Genomic DNA, 22,828 nt, shown 5'->3' with positions numbered 1-22,828 from the left:
CAGCCCGACTCAGAAAAACCGTCTGAGATCTGTTCCCGACTTGGCCAGGCTTGTTGTAGCTTTTCTGGGCTGCAGGGGGTCCTGCCTGGAGCTGGCAGTCCTATGCAGCTGGTCCACTAGGGCACCTCCAGGGGGCTTTGGTGGGTAGCAGGGCCGTTGGAGACACAAGAGGCTCCGCCCCAGGGCAGCCCGACTCAGAAAAACCGTCTGAGATCTTTTCCCAATTCGGCCAGGCTTGTTGCAGCTTTTCTGGGCTGCAGGGGGTCCTGCCTGGAGCTGGCAGTCCTATGCAGCTGATCCACTAGGGCACCCCGTGGGGGCTTGGGCGGGTAGCAGGGCTGTTGGAAACCCAAGAGGCTCCTCCTTGGGGCAACCCGACTCAGAAAAACCGTCCGAGAATTACGCCGACCTATTCACAGCCTGGCTAAGCTTGTTCTAGCTTTTCTGGGCTGCAGGCCTTTTCTCCGGGGCTGGTGGTGTTTGGTGCTGCTCTGTGGAAGTGTAGCCCCTCCAAAGGGCAAGCAGGCCTGTGCAGGGACAGCCCCTGCGGTGGTAGGCTTCAGGCAATTGTTGAGGCCAGCCCTCCTGGATGGCAGGCAGCCCCAGGTCCGGTGAGAAAGTAGGGGGTGGCGGGGGTGGGGGGAGGGGATGCACTGGGAAGCACAGCTTTCTGCTAGCTAGCGGGCCTGTAGGCTTCCTGTGGCATGGGGGGTATTCTATGGGGACCCACCCCTTCTTCTCTCCCCTCCCCAGGACGGGCGCACACCAGGCTCTTCTCCCAGGTTCCCTCTGATGCGGCTTTCCACTTCCCCGCCCCTAGAGTATTGTTCCCTTCCTCTTCGACAGCTTTGTTTTCTAGTCTCCCAGGCAGTCTCTGCCCCGTCAAATGGTTTCTAGACCTCCCAAGCAGTTTCCGCTCTGCCCCGCCCCCCCAGCCCGGGGACTAACCTCTGGAGCTGAGGTCTCGGTGCCCAGCCCCCACCCAGGCGTCCCCCGGCTCCCTCTCAGGGACTAACCTTTGGAGGTGAGGTCTCGGTGCCCAGCCCCCACCCAGGCGTCCCCCGGCCCTTTCCCGGGGATTAACCTCTGGAGCCGAGGATTCGGTGCCCAGCCCCCACCCAGGCGTCTCAATTTTTGGTGACTGTGCCCGTAGTTCAGATGGTCCATTGGGTTCTTGATCGGCTTTTCCGTACTCCAACTTACTGCTACACTCTTCTCTGCATCTGGAGATTCCTCCAGTTCGTTTGATCTTTCCCCCGTGTAGGTGACTTTCCAGGGTGCAGGATCCCTTTCTCCTCCACAGTTCCCTTTCGGGAGCGCCCGTCCCGCTCGCATTTACCTTCTCTCACTCTCCTCTTTTCTTTTGTTTTACCTAGTAATGTCACGAACTTCTTGCCGTTATCGGAGTTTAGGTTCTTCTGCCAGTGATTGGTTGCTGTTCTGGGCGAGTCATTTATCCTGTAGATGTGCTTTTTTTGTTGTGTTTGTGGGAGAGGGCGAGGGTGTCCCCCTACTCCTCCGCCATCTTGTCCTCTGCGATTTTGTGATATACACAACCCCACACCTCCTGGGTGGGAAGCTCCACAGACTGGAAGCTAACTGGTTCACAGAGACTCACCTACAGGAGTGAGAGTTCTGAGCCCCACATCAAACCCTCACATGCTGGGATCTGTCACTGGGAGAAAGAGCCCCTGAAGCATCTGGCATTGAAGGCCAGTGGGGCTTATGCGCAGGAGCTCCACAGGACTGGGGGAAATGGAGACCCCTTTCATAAAAGGCACACATAGACTTTCACATGCACTGGGTCCCAGGGCAAAGCAAAGTCTCCATGGGAATCTGGGTCAAAACTGACTGCAGTTCTTGGAGGAAATCCTGGGAAAACAGGGGTGAATGTGGCTTGTTGTGAGGGAAGGACATTGAATGCAATGCTCTCAGGAATACTCAGCAGCCATGCCTTTCTCTGGAGGTCGCCATTTTGGGAAAATCTGGCCCTACCCATCAGTCAGCCCTGAGAAGCCCCAGGGCAAACAACAATCCAGGTGGGATCACAGACCCACCCCTCAGTAAACAGGCTATCTAAAGACCCCTCAGGCACACAGCTGCCTCTAATCCCATCCAGAGACTAAGCCCCACACACCAGAGGGGTAAGAATCGGCTCCACCTACCAGTGGGCAGGCATCAGCCACTCACATCAGGAAGCCTACAGCAAGCCCCCCATACCGACTTCAGCCACAAGGGGGGCAGACACCAGAAGTAAGATAGACTACAACTCTATTAACTTTAAAAAGGTTATCACACCAAAAACCTATAAAAATGAAAAGACAGAGAACTATAACTCAGATGAGGGAGAAAGGAAAAACCCCAGAGAATCAGCTAAGCAAGGAGGAGATTCTCAGCCTCCAGGAAAAAGACTTTAGACTGTCCGGGATGCTGAAGATGATGCAAGACATTGGAAATAAACTGGAGGCAAAGATGGATACCTTATAGGAAACACTGAGCAAAGAGATACAAGATATAAAACTTAAACAAGAAGAGATGTAAAATACAATAACTGAAATAAAAAACTCACTAGAAGCAGCTAACAGCAACCAGGAGGCAGAAGAACGAATAAGCGAGGTGGAGGACAGATTAGAAGAAATTATGGATGCAGAACAGAAAAGAGAAAAAAGATTGAAAACAAATGAAGAGAGTCTCAGAGAACTCTGGGAAAATGTTAAACGCACCACCATCCGTATTATAGGGGTGCCAGAAGGAGAAGAGAGAGAGAAGGGGACAGAAAAAATATTCCAAGAGATACTAGCTGAAAATTTCCCTAACATGGGAAAGGAACCACTCTCCCAAATCCAGGAAGCACAACGAGTACCATATAAAATAAACCCAAGGAGGAACACACCGAGACACATAATAATCAAACTGACCAAAATTAAAGACAAAGAGAAAATCCTGAAAGCAGCTAGGGAAAAGAAACAAATAACATACAAGGGAACCCCAATAAGGTTATCAGGAGATTTTTTCAGCAGAAACTCTGCAGGCCAGAAGGGAGTGGCATGATATACTTACTGTGAGGAAAGGAAAAAACCTCCATCCAAGATTACTCTACCCCAGCAAGGCTCTCATTCAGATCTGAAGGAGAAGTCAAAACCTTCACAGATAAGCAAAAGCTGAGAGAATTCAGCAACACTAAACCAGCCTTACAACAAATACTAAAGGAACTTCTCTAGGCAGAAAAGAACAAGAGAAGAAGGAAAGAAAAAAGAGCAGCAAAAACAAATCCAAAGCAGTTAATAAAATGGCAATAAGAACAGACATATCAATAGTTACCTTAAATGTTAATGGACTAAACGCCCCAACCAAAAGCCATAGACTGGGTGAAGGGATACAAAACCAAGATCCATATATATGCTGTCTTCAAGAGACCCACTTCACTTCTAGGGACACATACAAATTGAAAGTGAAAGGATGGAAGAAAATATTTCATGGAAATGGGGATCAAAAGAAAGCTGGAGTAGCAATACTCATATCAGACAAAATAGACTTTAAAAAGAAGAATATTTTAAGGGAAAAAGAAGGACATTACATAATGATCAAAGGATCAATCCAAGAAGAGGATATAGCAATTTTAAATATCTACACACCCAACATAGGTTCACTACCACATATAAGGCAACAGCTAACAACCTTAAAAGGAGAAATCGACAATAACACAATCATAGTGGGGGACTTTAACACCTCACTTACAGCAATGGACAGATCAACCAGACAAAAAAATCTATAAGGAAGCACAGGCCCTGAATGATGCATTAGACCAGATGGACTTCATAGATATTAATAGGACACTTCATCCAAAAGCAACAGAATACACATTCTCCTCAAGTGCACATGGAACATCCTCTACGATTGGTCAAATCCTGGGCTATAAATCCAACCTCAGTAACTTTAAGAAAATTGAAATGATATCAAGCATCTTTTCCGACCACAACGCTATATGACTGGAAATCAACAACAAGAAAAAAACTGCAAAAAACACAAACACGTTGAGGCTAAACAACATGCCTCTAAACAATCAATGACTCACTGAATAAATCAAGGAGGAAATCAAAAAATACCTAGCAGCAAATGACAACGAAAATATGACACTCCAAAACCTATGGGATGCAGCAAAAGCTGTTCTAAGAGGAAAGTTTATAGCAATACAAGCCCACCTCAGGAAACAAGAAGAAGCTCAAATAAACAAGCTAATTTTACACCTAAAGCAGCTTGAGAAAGAACAGACAAGACATAAAGTTAGGAGAAGGAAAGAAATCATAAAGATCAGAGCAGAAATCAATGAAATACAAGCAAAGAAAACCATAGAAAAGATCAATGAAATGAAAAGCTGGTTCTTTGAAAAGATCAACAAAATGGATAAACCCCTAGCCAGACTTATCAAGCGAAAAAGAGAGAAGACTCAAATCAATAAAATTAGAAAAGAAAAAGGAGGAGAAACAATGGACATCACAGAAATACAAAGGATCATAAGAGACTACTATATGCAACTCTATGCCAATAAAATGGAAAACCTAGAAGAAATGGACAAATTCTTAGAAAAGTACAATCTTCCAAGACTAAACCAAGATGACATAGACAAGATGAATGGACCCATCACAAGAACTGAAATTGAAACTGTGATTGAAAAACTTCCAACAAACAAAAGTCCAGGACCAGATGGCTTCACAGGAAAATTCTGTCAAACACTTAGAGAAGAGCTAACACCTATCCTTCTGAAACTATTCCAAAAACTTGCAGAGGAAGGGATACTCCCAAACTCATTCTATGAGGCCACCATCACCTTGATACCAAAACCACACAAAGACACCACAAAAAAAGAAAACTACAGGCCAATTTCACTGATGAACATTGATTCAAAAATTCTCAACAAAATACTAGCAAACCGCATCCAACAATACATTAAAAGGATTATACATCACGATCAAGTGGGATTTATCCCAGGGATGTAAGCATTCTTCAATATCCACAAATCCATCAGTGTGATACACCACAGTAACAAACTGAAGAATAAAAACCATATGATCCTCTCAATAGACACAGAAAAAGCCTGTGACAAAATCTAACCCATTTCTGATAAAAACCCTTCAGAAAGTGGGCATAGAGGGAACCTATCTCAATATCATAAAGGCCATATATGACAAACCCACAGCAAACATCATTCTCAATGGTGAAAAGCTGAAAAAATTCCACTGAGATCAGGAACACGGCAAGGATGTCCGCTCTCACCACTACTATTCAACATAGTTTTAGAAGTCCTAGCCACAGCAATCAGAGAAGTAAAAGAAATAAAAGGAATCCAAATTGGAAAGGAAGAAGTGAAACTATCACTATTTGCAGATGACATGATACCATACCTAGAGAATCCTAAAGACTCTACCAGAAAACTATTGGAGCTCATACACAAATTTGGCAAAGTCGCAGGACACAAAATTAATACACATAAATCAACCGCATTTCTATACACTAACAGTGAAAGAGCAGAAAATGAAATTAGGGAAGCAATCCCGTTTACCACTGCATCCAAAAGAATAAAATACCAAGGAGTAAACCTACCTAAAGAGACAAAAGACCTATAACTCTGAAAAGTATAAGACAGTGATGAAAGAAATCAAAGATGACACAAATAGATGAAAAGATATACCATGCTCGTGGATTGGAAGAGTTAATATTATCAAAATGACTATACTACCTAAGGCCAATCTACAGATTCAATGCAATCCCTATCAAGTTACTAAGGATATTATTCACAGAACTTGAACAAAATATTTTAAAGTTTGTTTGGAAGCACAAAAGACCCAGAATAGCCAAAGACATCCTGAACAAGAAAAATGGAGCTGGGGGCATCAGGCTCCTGGACTTCAGACTATACTACAAAGCAACAATCATCAAAACTTCATGGTACTGGCAAAAAGAAGAAGTATAGATCAGTGGAACAGGATAGAAAGCCCAGAATGAAACCCACATACCTACAGCCAACTCATCTATGACAAAGGAGGCAAGAATATACAGTGGAGAAAAGACAGCCCCTTCAATAAGTGGTGCTGGGAAAACTGGACAGCCACATGGAAAAGAATGAAATGAGAACACTCCCTAACACCATACACAAAAACTCCAAATGGATTCAAGACCTAGATAGAAGACCAGACACTATGAAACTCTTAGAGGAACTCTTAGGCTAAATACTCTCTGACATAAACAACAGCAACATCTTCTCAGATCTGCCTCTTAGAGTATTGACAATAAAAACAAAAATAAAAAAATGGGACCTAATCAAACTTAAAAGTTTCTGCACAGCAATGGAAACCCTAAACAAAATGAAAAGACAACCCACAGAATGGGAGAAAATCTTTGCAAGTGAATCAACGGACAAGGGATTAATCTCCAAAATTTATAAACAACTTCTGAAAACTAAACATAGAACTACCATTTGTTCCAGCAATCCCACTCCTGGGCATCTACCCAGAGAAAACCATGACTGGCAAAGACACATGTACCCTGATGTTCATTGCAGCACTATTTACAATAGCCAAAACATGGCAACAACCTAAATGTTCATCCACAGAAGAGTGGATGAAGAAGAGGCGGTACATATACACAATGGAATATTACTCAACCATTAAAAAGAATGAAATACCGGAATTTTTAGCAACATTGATGGACCTAGAGAGTGTCGTGTTAAGTGAAGTCAGGCATCCAATGAGACACAAACATCAAATGCTTTCACTGACATGTGGAATCTGAAGAAAGGACAGACTGAACTTCTTTGGAGAGTAGATGCTGACTCACAGACATTGAAAAACTTATGGTCTCTGGAGTTTGGGATGTGGGGGGATGTGCTTGGTCTGTGAGATGGAAATTCTGTGAAATCTGATTGTTATGATCATTATACAACTACTGGAGGAGACAGTTTGGGATGTGTGGGGATGTGCTTGGTCTGTGGGATGGAAATCCTCTGAAATCAGATTGTATGATCATTATACAACTACGGATGTGATAAATTCATTTGAGTAATTAAAAAAAAAAAAGAAACCTATACACAGTACTTCCACATGATCCTGCAATCCCACTCTTGGGCATATATCCAGACAAAACTCTACTTAAAAGAGACACATGCACCTGCAGGTTCATTGCAGCACTATTCACAATAGCCAGGACATGGAAACAACCCAAATGTCCATCGACAGAGGATTGGATTAGGAAGATGTGGTATATATACACAATGGAATACTACTCAGCCATAAAAAAGAATGACATAATGCCATTTGCAGCAACATGGATGGAAGTAGAGACTCTCATACTGAGTGAAATGTGTCAGAAAGACAAAGATGAATACGATATGATGTCACTTATAACGGGAATCTAAAATACAGCACAAATGAACATCTCCACAGAATAGAAAATCATGGACTTGGAGAATAGACTTGTGGCTGCCCACTGGGAGAAGGAGTGTGGGAGGGATCAGGAGCTTGGGGTTATTGGATACAACTTGGAATACATTTACAAGGAGATCCTACTGAGTAGCATTGAGAACTATGTCTAGATACTCATATTGCAACAGAAGAAAGGGTGGGGGAAAAAATGTATACGTGTAAGGGTAACTTGATCCCAATGCTGTACAGTGGAAAAAAAAATAAAATAAAAAAATAAAAGAAATAAAACCTTTCAACAAATAAAATTCTAAGACCAGATGTCTTCATAGGCAAATTCTATCAAATATTTAGAAAAGTGCTAACACCTATCCTTCAGAAAATATTTAAAAAAATTTCAGAGGAAGGAACACTCCCAAACTCACTTTATGATGCCACCATCAGCCTGATACCACAGCCAAAGATACCACAAAAAAATATTTACAGGCCAATATCACTGATGAACATAGACGCAAAAATCTTCAACAAAATCTTAGCAAATCAAATCTAGCAATACATTAAAAGGATTTTACACCATGATCAAGAAGGATTTATCCTAGGGATGCAAGGATTTTTCAACATCCACAAATCAGTCAGTGTGATATACTACATTAATAAACTGAAAAATAAAAACTATATGATCTTCTTAATAGATGCAGAAAAGGCTTTTGACAAAATCCAATCCACCTTTTCTGATAAAAAAAAAAAAAACCTCCAGAAAGTGGGCATAGTGGGAACCCACCTCAACATTAAAAAGGCCATATATTACAAACACACAGCTAAAATCATTCTCAATAGTGAAAAGCTCAAGGAATTCCTGCTAAGATCAGGAACAATATAAGGATGTTGACTCTTGCCACTACCATTCAAGATAGTTTTGGGAGGCCTAGCCACAGCAATCAGAGAAGAAAAAGAAATAAAAGGAATCCAAATCGGAAAGGAAGAAGTAAAACTAGCACTGTTTGCAGATGACATGATACTATTCCTAGAGAATCCTAAAGACTACCAGAAACCTTTAGAGCTCATCAATTAATTTGGTAAAGTTGCAGGATACAAAAGTTATACAGAGAAATAAACTGCATGTCTATATACTAACAACAAAAGATCAGAAAGAGAAATTAGGGAAACAATCCCATTTACCATCACATCAAAAAAGAATAAAATATCTAGGAGTAAACCTACCTAATGAGTCAAAAGATTTGTACTCTGAAAACTATAATAAGACCCTGATGAAAGAAATTAAAGATGACACAAACAGATGGAAATATATACCATGCTCTTGGATTGGAAGAATCAATATTGTCAAAATGACTACACTACCCAATGCAATCTACAGATTCAATGTAATCCCTATAAGATTACCAAAGCTTTTTTTTTTTTTTTTTTTTTTTTGTGTGTGTGTGTGTGTGTGTGTCTTTTTAGGGCCATACTCCCGGCATATGAAGGTTCCCAGTCTAGGGGTCGAATCAGAGCTTCAGCTGCTGGCCTACACCACAGCCACAGCAACACGGGATCTGAGCCGTGTCTGTGACCTACACCACAGGTCACGGCAACGCCAGATCCTTAACCCACTGAGTGAGGCCAGGGATCGAACCTGCAACCTCATGGTTCCTAGTCTGATTTGTTAACCCCTGAACCACGATGGGAACTCCCCCAAGGCATCTTTCACAGAACTTGAACAAAATATTTTATAGTTTGTTTGGAGGCACAAAAGACCCAGAATAACCAAAGCCCTCCTGAGAAACAAAACATGGTGCTGGAGGAATCAGGCTCCCTGACTTCAGACCACAATACAAAGCTACAATCATCAAAACAGTATGGTACTGGCACAAAAACAGAAATATAGATCAGTGGAACAGGATAGAAAGTCCAGAAATAAACCCACTCACCTACAGTCAACTAATCTATGACAAAGGAGGCAAGAATATACAATGGAGAAAAGATAGTCCCTTCAATAAGTGGTGCTAGGAAAACTGGACAGCTACATGTAAACAAATGAAAGTAGAACACTTTCTAACACCATACACAAAAATAAACTCAACATGTATTTAATGACCTAAATACAAGACCAGATACTATAAAACTCTTAGAGGAAAACATAGGCCACTCTCTGACATAAATGATAGCAACATCTTCTCAGATCCACCTTTTAGAGTAATCACAATAAAAACAAAAATAAAGAAATCGGACTTAATTAAACTTCAAAGTTTTTGCATAGCAAAGGAAACCTTAAACAAAGTGCAAAGACAACCGACAGAATGGGAGAAAAGATTTCAAATGAAATGACTGACAAGGGATTAATTTTCAAAATATATAAACACCTCCTGCAGCTCAATACCAAAAAAAATGAACAACCCCATTAAAAAATGGGCAGAAGATCTAAACAGGCAGTTCTCCAAGGAAGACATACAGATGGCCAAAAAAAACACATGAAAAGATGTTAAACATCACTAATTATTACAGAAATTCAAATCAAAACCACTATGAGGTATGACCTTATACCAGCCAGAATGGCCATCATCAAAGAATCTACAAACAACAAAAGCTGGAGAGGGTATGGAGAAAAAAGGAACCCTCTTACACTGTTTTGGGGAATGTAAATTTGTGCAACCATATGGAAAATGGTATGGAGATTCCTCAAAAAACTAAAAATAGAATTACCATTTGATCCAGCCATCCCACTCCTGGGCATATATCCAGAAAAAACCGTGACTCAAAAATATACATATGTTTCAATGTTCATAGCAGCACTCTATATAATAGTCAAGACATGGAAGCAACCTGAATGTCCATCAACAGAAGAGTGGATAAAGAAGAAGTGGCACATACACACAATAGAATATTACTCAGCCATAAAAAGGAGTGAAATAATGGCATTCATAGCAACCTGGATGGACATAGAAATTATCATGCTAAGTAAAGTTAGACAGTGAGAAATAAACGTCATATGATATCGCCTATATGTAGAATCTAAAAAAAGGATACAATGAACTTCTTTGCCCAATAGATACTGACTCACAGACTTTGAAAAACTTATGGTTTCCAAAGGAGACAGGTTGGTGGCGGGGGGAGGATGAGCTGGGGCTTTGGGATGGACATGCTGTAAAGTTGGGTTGTGATGATTGTTATACAACTATAACAAAATTCACTGAGTTAAAAAAATAAAAATAAATTAAAAAACTCCCCCATAAACAAAAGGCTAGGACCAGATAGCTTCAATGGAGAATTCTACCAAATATGCTAGGAACTTATACCAATCCTTCTCAAGCTCTTCCAAAAGCTTGAAGAGAGGAAAACAATCTCAAAGTCATTCTATGATGCCATTATCACCCTGATACCAAAACCAGACACTGCTGAAAGAGAAAATTACAGGTCAGTATCTTTGATGTATACAGATGTAAAAATTCTCAGCAAAAATTATTAGCAAACCAAATCCAAGGACACATAAGAAAGATCATATACCATGATCAAGTTGGATTCATCCTAGGATCACAAGGATGGTTCAACATATGCAAACCAATCAATGTGATATATCATATCAACAAAAGACAAAAACCACATGATCAGTTCAATAGATGCAGAAAAAGCATTTGATAAAATACAACATCCAATCATGATAAAAAAGTTTTTTACTAAAGTGGGATAGAGGGAACATATCTTAACATAATAAAAGCTATTTATGACAAACCCATAGACAACACAATACTCAGTAGTGAAAAGCTGGAAGCCTTCCCACTAAAATCTGGAACAAGAGAAGGATTCCAACTCTCATCACTTCTATTCATCATAGTATTGGAAGTCCTAGACACAGCAATCAGACAAAAAAAAAAAAAAAGAAAGAAAAAAGAAAAGAAGAAAGAAAGAAAGAAAGAAAAAGAAAGAAAGAAAGAAAGAAAGAAAGAAAGAAAGAAAGAAAGAAAGAAAAAGAAAGAGAGAGAGAGAGAAGGTATCCAAATTGGAAGAGAACAGGTAAAATTACATTCAAATGACATGATACTATATATAAAAAACCGTAAGTACTCCACATCAAAACTACTAGAACTGATAAATTCACAGCAAGGTAGCAGCATAGAAGATTAAAATACAGAAATCTGTTGCATTTCTTTACACTAACTATGAAATATCAGAGAGGGAAAGTAACAACAACAACAACAACAACAACAACAAAAAATCCCTTTAAAAATCACATAAAAATACTTAGGAATAAACCTTACCAAGTAGGTTAAAGACTTATACACTGAGAACAACAGAACATTAATAAAGAAAATTGAAAATGACTTAAATAAATGGACAGCTATCCCATGCTCTTGGATTGGAAGAATTAGTATTGTTAAAATGGCTATACTACAAAAATAAATCTACATATTTAATGTGATCCCTATCAAATTATCCATGGCATATTTCTCAGAACCAGAACAAGAATCCTAAAACTTGTATGGAACCACAAAAGACCCAGAATTACCAAAGCAATACTGAAGAAAAAGAACAAAGCAGAAGGCATAACTCTCTAGGACTTCAGGCAATACTACAAAGCTACAGTAATCAAAAAGAGCATGGTATTTGTATAAAAACAGATATATGGGAGTTCCCGTTGTGGCGCAGTGGTTAACGAATCCGACTAGGAACCATGAGGTTGCGGGTTCGGTCCCTGCCCTTGCTCAGTGGGTTAACGATCCGGTGTTGCCGTGAGCTGTGGTGTAGGTCGCAGACGTGGCTCGGATCCCGTGTTGCTGTGGCTCTGGCGTAGGCCGGTGGCTACAGCTCCGATTCAACCCCTAGCCTGGGAACCTCCATATGCCGCGGGAGCGGCCCAAGAAATAGCAACAACAGCAACAACAACAACAACAGACAAAAAGACAAAAGACAAAAAAAAAAAAACAAAAAACAAAAACAAAACAAAACAAAAAAAACCAAAAAACAACAACAACAAAAAAACAGATATATGGATCAATGGAAAAGAATACAGAGCCAAGAAATATACCCATGCATCTATGGTCTACTAATCTTTGAAGCAGGCAACAGTACATAATGAAACAGGCAAGAATATACAATGGATATAAGGCAGTCTCTTCAGCAAGTGGTTTTGGGAAAACTGGGTAGCTATATATAAATCAATAAAATTAGAACACCCCCTCACACCATTCACAAAAATAAACATGAAATGGCTTAAAGACTTAAATATAAAGCATGATATCATAAAACTCCTAGAAGAGATTAAAGGCAAAACATTCTCAGACATAAATCATAGCAGTGTTTTTATAAGTCAGTTTCCCAAGGCAATAGAAACAAAAGCAAAAAGAAACAAATAGGAGCTAATCAAAATTACAAGCTTTTGCAAAGCAAATGAAACCATAAACAAAGTGAAAAGACAACCAATGGACTGGAAGAAATTTTTGCCAACAATGTGACTGTCAAGGGCTTAATTTCCAAAATATAAAAATAGCTCATACAACTGAATAACAGAAAAATAAGCAATCCAATCAAAAACGGGCAGAACACCTAAACAAACGTTCCTCCAAAGAAGACACACAGATGGCCAATTGGCACATAAAGAGATGCTCAACGTTGGTAATTATGAGAGAAATTCAAATCAAAACCACAATGATATATAAAATGGAATACTACTTAGTTATAAAAGAGTTGAAATAATGCCATTTGTAGCAACATGGATGAACCTAGAGATTATGATACTAAGTGAAGTCAGAGAAAGACAAATATATATCATTTATATGTGGAATCTAAAATATGATACAAGTGTACTTATTTATAAAACAGAAAAAGACTCACAGACATAAAAACAAACTTGTGGTTACCAAAGGGGAAAAGGGGGAAGAAGGATAAATTGGGAGTTTCAGCTTAGCAGATATGAACTACTACATGTAAAACAGATAAAGAACAGGGACCTATTATATAGCACAGGGAAATACAGTTAATATTTTATAACAAGCCATAATGGAAAATAATATATATGTGTAACTGAATCACTTTGTACATCAGAAACTAACACAACATTGTAAATGAACTATACCTCAATAAAATAACCAAAAATAAAAAAAACCAAATTGGAGTTCCCTGTTGGACACACATCATGCTTCTCTCGCCTCTTTCTGGTTTCTGTCCCCCATTTCTCCTTTCAAGATATTTGTTGTCTTTAGTTTCAGATGTTTGAAATTGTGCCTTGGCTTTGATTTCCTTGGGTTTATCTTGTTTGGGGGTTGTTCAACTTCTTGGCCTTTCACCAAAGTGGGGAAATTTTCAACCATTATTTCTTGGAATATTTTTTTAACTCCACACACTTCCTTTCCTCCTTCTGGGACTTCAATGACAGAAATGTCTTTTAATCATTTAGGTTACCAATGATCTTTTAGCTCTATTTTCTCTTTGTTCATATCAGGTAAATTCTATTGTTCTCTCCTCAAGTTCACTGATTCTCTGCTCTGTTATCTTCAAGGTATAATTCAGCTCATTGTGTAAAATAAATATTTTTATTTTTTAGTTCTATAATTCTTCAGTTATATATTTTTATAGTTCTATAATTATTTTTAGTTCCACAATTTTTCAGTTCTATAATTATTATTTGTCAGTTCTATAATTCTTCTTTGGCTCTTTTTATATCTTCTGTTTCTTTGCTGAAATTTTCTATTTTTTCATTTGTTTCAAGAATGTTCATAATTGTTTATTGAGGCATTTTCCCAAATAGATACTTTAAAATCTTTGTCAGATAATTCCAATATCTAACTCATCTTGCTATTGGTGTTTGTTGATAAGTCTTTCCAAGTTATAATTTTCCTGGTTCTTGGTATGACAAGTGATTCAATTATAACATGGACATTTTGGATATTATGTTATAGAAGACTTTGTATTCTATTCTAAATATTTCCTTTTAGCAGGTCATCACCCTGTTTTGGGTGAGTGCTCAGGTTCTGGCCTACTACTGTGAACTGTGGTTCAAATAATAATTTAGTTTCCAGAGAACTTACAGTGTTTTTGTGATCTGCTTCATTTGCATGGTACCCAGAGGCCACACTGTAATCCTGGGTGCTATTCCACACTTTAGTTTGTTCTCACTTTTTGGTGATTTAATGTAGGTCAGTTCCATGTGTGATTTGGTCACCAAGTTCTTATGCAGGTTTGAAGAATTCTTTTGTCTAACTCTATGCTCTCCAAGAGCTTCCTTCCATTCTCTAGCTGGGAAAGTGTGGAAAGCTGCCTCCCACTGTTGGATCTCGCTCAGTTTTCTGCAGGCTGGTAGGTAGGAAAATGCAACCCAGGACCTTCATCTGCTAATTCAGGAAGTCCAGACTCCCCCTGTCTCCATAAATACTATGGTGGAGGTGGTATAGGTGCCACCAAGTGAGGGTCAGAAATCCAAAGTCTCCACCTGGTCTCCATTGAGGCTGTACAGATAGGAACCATTCATTATGTTTGGGACATAGTATCACCAAAAAGGTTTTTGTTTTGTTTTGTTTTGTCTTCTTTTTTTTTTTTTTTTTTTTTTTTCATCTTTTTAGGGCAACACCAGATCCTTAAGCCACTGAGCAAGGCCGGGGATTGAACCTGCATCCTCATGGATCCTAATCGGGTTTGTTACCACTGAACTACAATAGAAACACCCAAAAAGTTTTTTGTTCTGCTGCTCTGCTCCTTTCTGGGTCTGTTAACTGGAGACAGTAGGATTTTCTTGGGGCTTTATTTTTGTGTGTGTCTGTTGGTGGTTTCAGCTCACAGGCTTTTCCACTTCCAAATTCAAAATATATGAGAGATAAAACAAAAACTGACCATTGTATAGTTCCTAAATCCTGAGGTGTTTAGCTTGTCTGATTGCCTCTTTCAACATTTCACAGTCCTCTTATGATTGCTTGTTATATTATGTCCATTTTTAAAATTATACTTAGCCAGGAAGGAGCGGGAAGAACAGTCTAGTCTACCTTATCAAGAACAAAAAGTTTACTTTTTCTTTTAGATGGGGGAAAATAATTTATTGCTAAGAGCAAAGGTCTAGTTGAAAGTTAAATATTAGAGATCTAAAGAGAACAATTGTTGGAAGAACCTTGAAGGGAAGGAAGGGGATTGAGACCAGAGGTGGAATGGTTGGCCTTATATAAGAATGAGATTATGTAAGGGAGATTTCATTCATGGGGACCAAAAGCTGATTATAAGAGCAGAGAAGGTATATTACAGAATTATTTCTGGAAGGGGCTTTCCAGGTGGGTTTGGTATATGGAAAAAGTTGTAAGAGAACATGAGATGCTAGAGGGTGAATAATTTCCTTCTACACATGAGTCTGGGTTGAATAAGAAAGGTAGACAATGTTTAGTGGGGATTGGCTGGGAGAAATGAGAGGGATCCAGGAAATGGATGGCTATGAAAGATTGATCATTGCCTCCCATTGCTTAGATGTCTACAGCCTAATTCCTAGAACCTGTGACTATGTTACCTTACACAGCAAAAGGGACTTTGTTACTAAATTAGGGATCTTGAGATGGAAAGATTATCCTGGATTATCTGGATGGATCCAATGTAATTACAAGGGTCCTTACAAAAGGGAGCAGGAAGTTTAGAGACATAGAAGGAGACATGCCATAGAAGCAGTGAGTGGAGTGATCAGCTTTGAAGACAGAGGCAGAGGCCAGAAGCCAAGGGATGCAGGTGGCTTTTGGAAGGTGGAAAGGCAAGGAAACAGTCTCCTCTAAAGCCTCTGTAAGGAAACGGTTCTGCTGAAACCTGGACTTTAGCCTAGTGAAACTGATTTTAGATTTCTGGCCTCCAGAACATTAAGAAAATACATTGATGGGAGTTCCCATTGTGGCTCAGTGGGTTACAAACCCAACTAGTGTCCAGGGTTTGATCCCTGGCCTTGCTCAGTGGGTTAGGTATCTGGCTTTGCAATGAGCTGTGGTGTAGGTTGCAGACACACCTTGGATCTGGCATTGCTGTGGCTGTGGTGTAGGCCGGAAGCTGCAGCTCCGTTTCAACCCCTAGCCTGAGAACTTCCATATGTTGCATGTGAGGACCTAAAAAGCAAATAAATAAATAAAAAGACAAGGAAATAAAATGCATTTATGCTGTTGTTGGACTTCCCTTGTGACACAGCAGGTGAAGGATCAAGCGTTGTCACTGCTGTGGCTTGGGTCCCTGCTGTGATGAGGGTTTGATTCCAAGGCAGGAGAAATTTCCCATGCCAAAGGCATGGGAAAAAAATACATTTATATTGTTTTAAACCATTAAACCTGTGGTAGCATGTTGCAGTATCCACAGGAAACTAAGACAATTGCTAAACAGATATAGTAGGAGGGAGGAGGACAGAAGGCTTTCAGTGGTCAGAGGGAGGGAAGGATATTTGTGTGAGATTCTGCAGTTCAGACTCAAGTATTGATAAGGTTTAGGGTGTGGTCTTGGGAATAGAGTGGAGCTGAAAGTTGCTTCACTGAGTTAACTTGTTTTAACAATTTAGTTTTTTTTTTTAATTTGATAATCCATATGGCATAAAATTCACCATTTTAAAATGTACAACCCAGTGGTTTTTAGTCTATTCACAAGGCTGTGCAGTCAGTACCACTATCTAATTCAGAATCAAACATTTAGCTTTGATTGAACAGTGTTCATTCTGTCTTCATACATCACAGCATTGATAAAAAAAAAATGTTCAGCTTGTTTCTGCTGTATCTCCTGGAGACTAAGAAGCACAAGGAAAATGTTTTCAGAAAATATATTCTTGAGTATGAGGAATGCTCCCAACATGTTATTGAATATACTAACCCATTTGAAAAGATGATACTCTTGGCCAAATGGATACCTGACCCTTCTTGATTTGCCAAGTTTGTGACTGTGGTGCTGCTTGTAATGAGTCTTTTCCATGGAAGGCAACCACAATGGGGGAAGGCATGCCCTAGTCACAGAGCTGCTCTTGAAGGTCAAGACCAGGAAACTGTGAGGGAGTATGGTCTTTAACCACCAGGAACATTGGAGCACAGTCCTTCTGCAACAGCTCTTTGGAGAAAGACAAATCCCTGCCTCTGACACCCTGCCAGCAGGAGTCCCATGGGTTCCAATGGAGGTTACTTCTCTAGGTTCCTTGCACCTTGTTCCCTTCATGGGATATCATGGAAGATCTGGTCCTCTTCCCTTTTCTTCCTGGGGATGCTCTCTCCTGGGTGGGTGTTCTTTTGCTCCCAGATTTTTCTAATTCATATGCCATTTAGAAGCAAATTTGACTTAACTTGAATTTGAGGCTATTTACATTCTTTAACTCATTTAGTATAAATATTTGAACATAACACCATAGAAAATTCATCTCAGGTGTTAGGAAATATATGATAAAGAAATTTGCCTTATCAAAATCCTAAAAATTCTGAACCGACACAAAACAAAAAGCCCCAGGGATTTTGGGATAAGGGACCGTGGCCCTCTTTGTACCCACTGTTTGCTGGATAGTACTCACTACTTGAACAAGAACAAGACGGCCTTGTTCGTCTCCACATTCCCTGTGATCCTCCACATACCACAGGCCCTCAATGAACCTGGCTGAATGCTGGCAACTTGCTTGGTTGAATGCCACTGAGCTGTGTGCTCTCAGGAGGCTCAGGACTGATGGCATTTGTCTTTGTTTTGGGCACTGAATTAACACCAGCAGGCTTGAAAGTCACAGTGCTGCCTACTAGGGGAAGGCACTCTGCCAGCTGAGGTTCACTGTGAACACAGCAGGGCCCTGAGGAAGGAAAAGGTGGCATCGTGCCATTCTGGTGGCTACTCATGGAAAGGGCCAGGTGTCACCAGAGGGTGGAAAGGCTAATTCGCCAAGACAGACTTGTGCCACGTAAATAGGTTGTTGCTTGCTTCCCTGACTCTACAGAGCAAACCAATTCCTCCTTGAAACTACAAAAAGGCACAGGATAGGCCATGTAGGGGAGAAGCGTTTCTTGTTTGCCCTGAAATAGAGATGTGTACTCTAGGGGAGAGACTGAAGCCTGCAAAGCTGGAAATTGAGATGTCTGTTTAGTTCCTACAATGCCCTGAATCAAGGCTTTGAGGCCACCCCCTGTGGGCTCTCAGTGTGTGACTTCACTGTGATATGATTATGAAGCTATTTATCCCACGCTTCCCTCCTGCCCCCCAAATCAAAGCTGTAATGAGAAAAAAGGGCCCCATAATCACTTCTGTATATTTTGGTAACAAAGGAAATGGCCGTTGATGATGATAATAAAAACTGTTGTTCATAAATTTGCACCCTTTGTTGCCATTTATAAAAGGGACTTTATATTGCAAGCTCATTAGTAGCTGAACTTTATTTTGTCAAAAGAAATGGAGTCAAGAGAGATTATGTTTCATCTTTAATATGGCTGTTCAACAACAATGACATTATCCTCAGTTTCAGATGAATTTAATTGAACCTTAATGAACAAAATTAGTTGTTTTATGCAATTAGAATCCCATTTCAATAGGTTAGAAAATGAATAGGATGGGAAATGCGGTTGACTTGATTTTCCTCAAGACTGACTCTCCAGGCCTCCTCTGCCTCTTTGTTTTCTCCTCTCACTGAATAAGACACTAATATCTTGAGAATTTAGAAGAACTCTGACTTGCTAGGTTTTTTCCCATGCAATAGAAAATGCTTGGGACCTCCAAGAAGGTAGGGGGCAAAGGGAACTGGCCAGTGGAAACAGTCAGAGAGAATGAAGATAGAAAGACTCTTCCAGTTCAATGTCCAGCACACCTGAACTCTCTTCCCTTCAGAGCTAAGAGGTTATTAAGCAGCATCTAAGGAAAGGTAAGGGAGGGATGGTCTGAGTACAAAGCTTCCCTCTACCACTTAACTTTGTGACTTGGCATATATCTCTTGACATTTGAACCTGTTTTTCCATCAGTATAATGGGAATAATAACATCCATTTCTTAGGAGTGATGGTAAATGTTCAGTCAGAGAATGTATAGAAGGAATTTGGCATACTGCCCTGCAAAAAGTGGGAGTAGCTACTGGTATTAATACTATGGTTCTTTTGTGTCGTCATCACCATCCTTATCATCTTCGTCTTGATCTTCAGTCCTACAACTACATAGACCTTGATGAGTTGAAGACATACCATAACTTACACTGGGTGTTAAGGAGCTTTCCAAGTAGTACCCTATTCAACAGGAGGAGAGAGATGAGACAAGAAGGCCACTTTGCGTAGGGGGCTGGAAGGGTTGGCATGCTTCTTGGGGAAAGCAGCAGAAGCTGATAAGTCTTGATATGGGAGAAGGGCAAGGCAATGGGAAATTCCTGTGGAGGGTCACATAATAAATTCTCATCAGATCCCCCATCTGTGATGTGAGGGTATTAAGCCATCCCCATGGACCTTTCCAGCTCTGAAATGCTTATGATTCTACAGCTACCGCTGAACCTTCTGCCTATTAGGGCACATTCCAGTGAGCCAGTGCTTGCCAGGAAATCCTTCTTACATGCACCAGAACTGCTGAAGGTTCCTGCTGAGTGTTCCCTGCCAGCATCAGTATGGACTCAATGTTGGAATGTGGCTTCCTGAGTAACAGCTGAGGTGAGAATGAGGATCAACGGGATTTGGCACAGCCTTAGTAAACATCGCCTTCCCTGTGCAGAAGAGGTCTGAGGTGAAACAAAGGAAAATTTAAAATAAAAATAAGAATTATTCATTTACCCTCAGTCTAATCAGCTTAAAGGTTGAAATGGGTGCTCAGTGAAAATTTAAAAGCAGTTATTATTATAAGATGTTATTGCAATGTTCTAGTCTCCTATCAAGTGCTCCCCAATTATTTGTGAGAATCTCCAAGGGGCCCCTCAGATGTGCTCCTAAATAAACCCCCTTGGTTTACACATGGTGACATTCATTTTACTCTTTTTCTTTTCCAATGTGACTTTAGGATTGTCAGTTCCTTAGCTGTCCCTGCCTTTAGACTATGGAGATGGCCTTGCTTCTGTACCTGCTGAGAATACTGAAGCCGTTCCCCATCGTACCCAGAAAGCAACTTGGAGGATGGTGTTCCTGCCAAAATGTTCTTGTCTTGTCACAGAAGGAATTCAGAAACAAGATGGAAATTGAGAAAGTAGAGTGAGGATTTATTTAAGTGAGAAATACTCCTCTTAAAGAGAGACACACAGACAAGAGAGCAGCTGATGCTCTGTGTTTCTTTGGCACACTGGTTATGAGTGGCATACGTATGAAGAGATGGAATATTCATTGGGAAGGAGGGGTTTGGAGGGTCGTATTTCCTGATTTTCATTCCAGATCCACCTTCCCAAAGGAAGGAGGGATTTTTGTCTTCATTTACTCCTGATCAGAAGTGTCATGGCATCGGTGCATGATGCGTACTTCCTATCTGCATCGATAATAATAATGAGGGCATTATGAGCAACAGGTCACATTCAGACCCTGATATATGTGCCTTTTTCCACCTTTCTTTGTGTGCCTTCAGAGCACTTAGCACTCTCAAAATGTGTGGCTATTTTGTCAGTCTGGATGTTCCTGCTTTTCTTTGCCAATGGACCCCAGTGTTTACATGATGCATAATTTTTTGCCATCTGGCACATGGCCCCCCCTTTTTCTGCTCACATGTACCTAGCTATCTGCCCACTGTAACAATAGCATTGTGGTAATGCCAACGATGCAGTGGTGTGCTGGTGGCCCCACTGCTAGCTGAAGTTGGGGATCGCAGGGCCAGGACTGCCACTACCACTCTTAACTGAGGTTGACTCCCACTGACAGCTTGAACCAGCCCTGCATTTCTCTGAAGCAGTGAACGATTGTCATCTCCCACTCAGTCCCTCTTTGTACAGTTGTACCTGTTCCCACATAGTGCAACTTCAAGCTCTTAACCTCTCAAGGAGGCTGTTTTTGTGCATGCTGCCACTTGGGTTTTGTTTCTTGGACTCCTTGCTTTCATGAGGATTAGGACTCCATAGGGCTGACTGTCGGAGGCTTTTAAGGATGTGAAGAACAAAAATTCATTCTGATTATTTTAGTCCTGGTAGTCTTATGCAGGGATAAGAGGATGCAAAATTCAGCCATGTAGCTGGGCTTCATAAGGCTCTAGGAAGAATCTGGCCTCATGGAAATGAACGTGACTGGCAACAAGGATGTTTTTATTGGGACCTATTTATCCTCACTTTCAGTTCACTGATCTTCAACTTTTTCTGTTAACCGTCTCCCTCATGCTTCCTTTCCTCTGCTGCCATGTGGCCTTTGCTGCTGGCCTTCACCCTGTGATTTCTGTCAGCTTCTGCTCCCAACACCACCATTCTCTCCAAATGTCCAAACCAAAATCATCGGTTGAAAATAAATTTGATGAGGACATGGATTTTGGTCTCTCTTGTTTATTAATATATCTCTAGTACCTAAAAGAGTGGCTCTACTGGTTAATAAATGTGCAGCCGGTGAGCAAGTTACTTAGGAATTCTGTGCCCTACTTTTTTTTAAACCTTCAAAATGTGCATCATGAGAACAGCTAGTTGGGTTGTCATAAGAATTAAATAAATTAGTACTTGTAAAGCCCTTATATTAGTGTCTGGCACAACATGTGTTCAATAGAAGCATTTGTTAAATAACATTAAAAAAAATAAAGCATCTGCATATTTGGTCCTCCGTGAATATTTGCTGAGTAAATTAAATACATTTCTCAAAGAATCAGATTGACTTAATTGCCCTTGTTCTGTTTGACGGCTCATGTTCCAGATCAGTTCTTACTCTCCTGTAGCTTCTCTTAACTACCTCTGGGTCAGGTTCCTTTAGGCCATCTGCTGAGCTAAGGGTTTAGGTGTTGTGCTACCAACAGAATGACCTATGTAGAAGGAACCCCTTAAAAGAGGGCTTTGGAACTGAAAGGTACTCTGAGAAATGCCCATCTGGGTCAACTGTAAGGAATTAACACCATAGTTAAAATCATCCCTCCCCTCCAAGGGCTGAGTTTCTTGTTTACATGTTCATGTACCCAACTCCTTCCTAGGGCAGTTCTTTCCCAGAAGGGTACAGTCTCCCACACAAGATGTGCATGGTGAGCTCTTGCTGGCTTGCCAATAAGTTTAGTCTTCTCTTTCTCTCAGTGGTAAATAGAGTGCTGAGACCCCTGTTATACAGCTCCCTTCTTTCTCCTTGCCATTCTTTAAACTTCTTCAGCTCAGGGACCTTGAGGGTCTAGGAAAGAGGCCTCTTCTCCTGTGTACTACTGTGTATTCATATGTATACCTGCATTTTGATGCCAAGATGCTCCCTCTCTGACCTGAAGCCATTTGGATTTTCTATTTTCCAGCCAGGAGGCCACCTGAGAGCTGGGAATAAATTTCTGGGGCCGCCAATCAGATGACAAGCAGACTCTTTATTATTCTTTCCCTCTGGCCTGTAAGAGAGCTGAGTTTCATAAGAGGTC

Source organism: Sus scrofa, chromosome 1, assembly GCF_054392235.1.
Source record: "Sus scrofa isolate SSC_HxYL_T2T_F1_AM1 chromosome 1, Sscrofa_HxYL_maternal_Yorkshire_Landrace_v2.0, whole genome shotgun sequence".
Lineage (NCBI taxonomy): Eukaryota > Metazoa > Chordata > Mammalia > Artiodactyla > Suidae > Sus > Sus scrofa.
The sequence above is the reverse complement of the archived record's forward strand: the minus strand, read 5'-3'. Positions refer to the sequence as shown.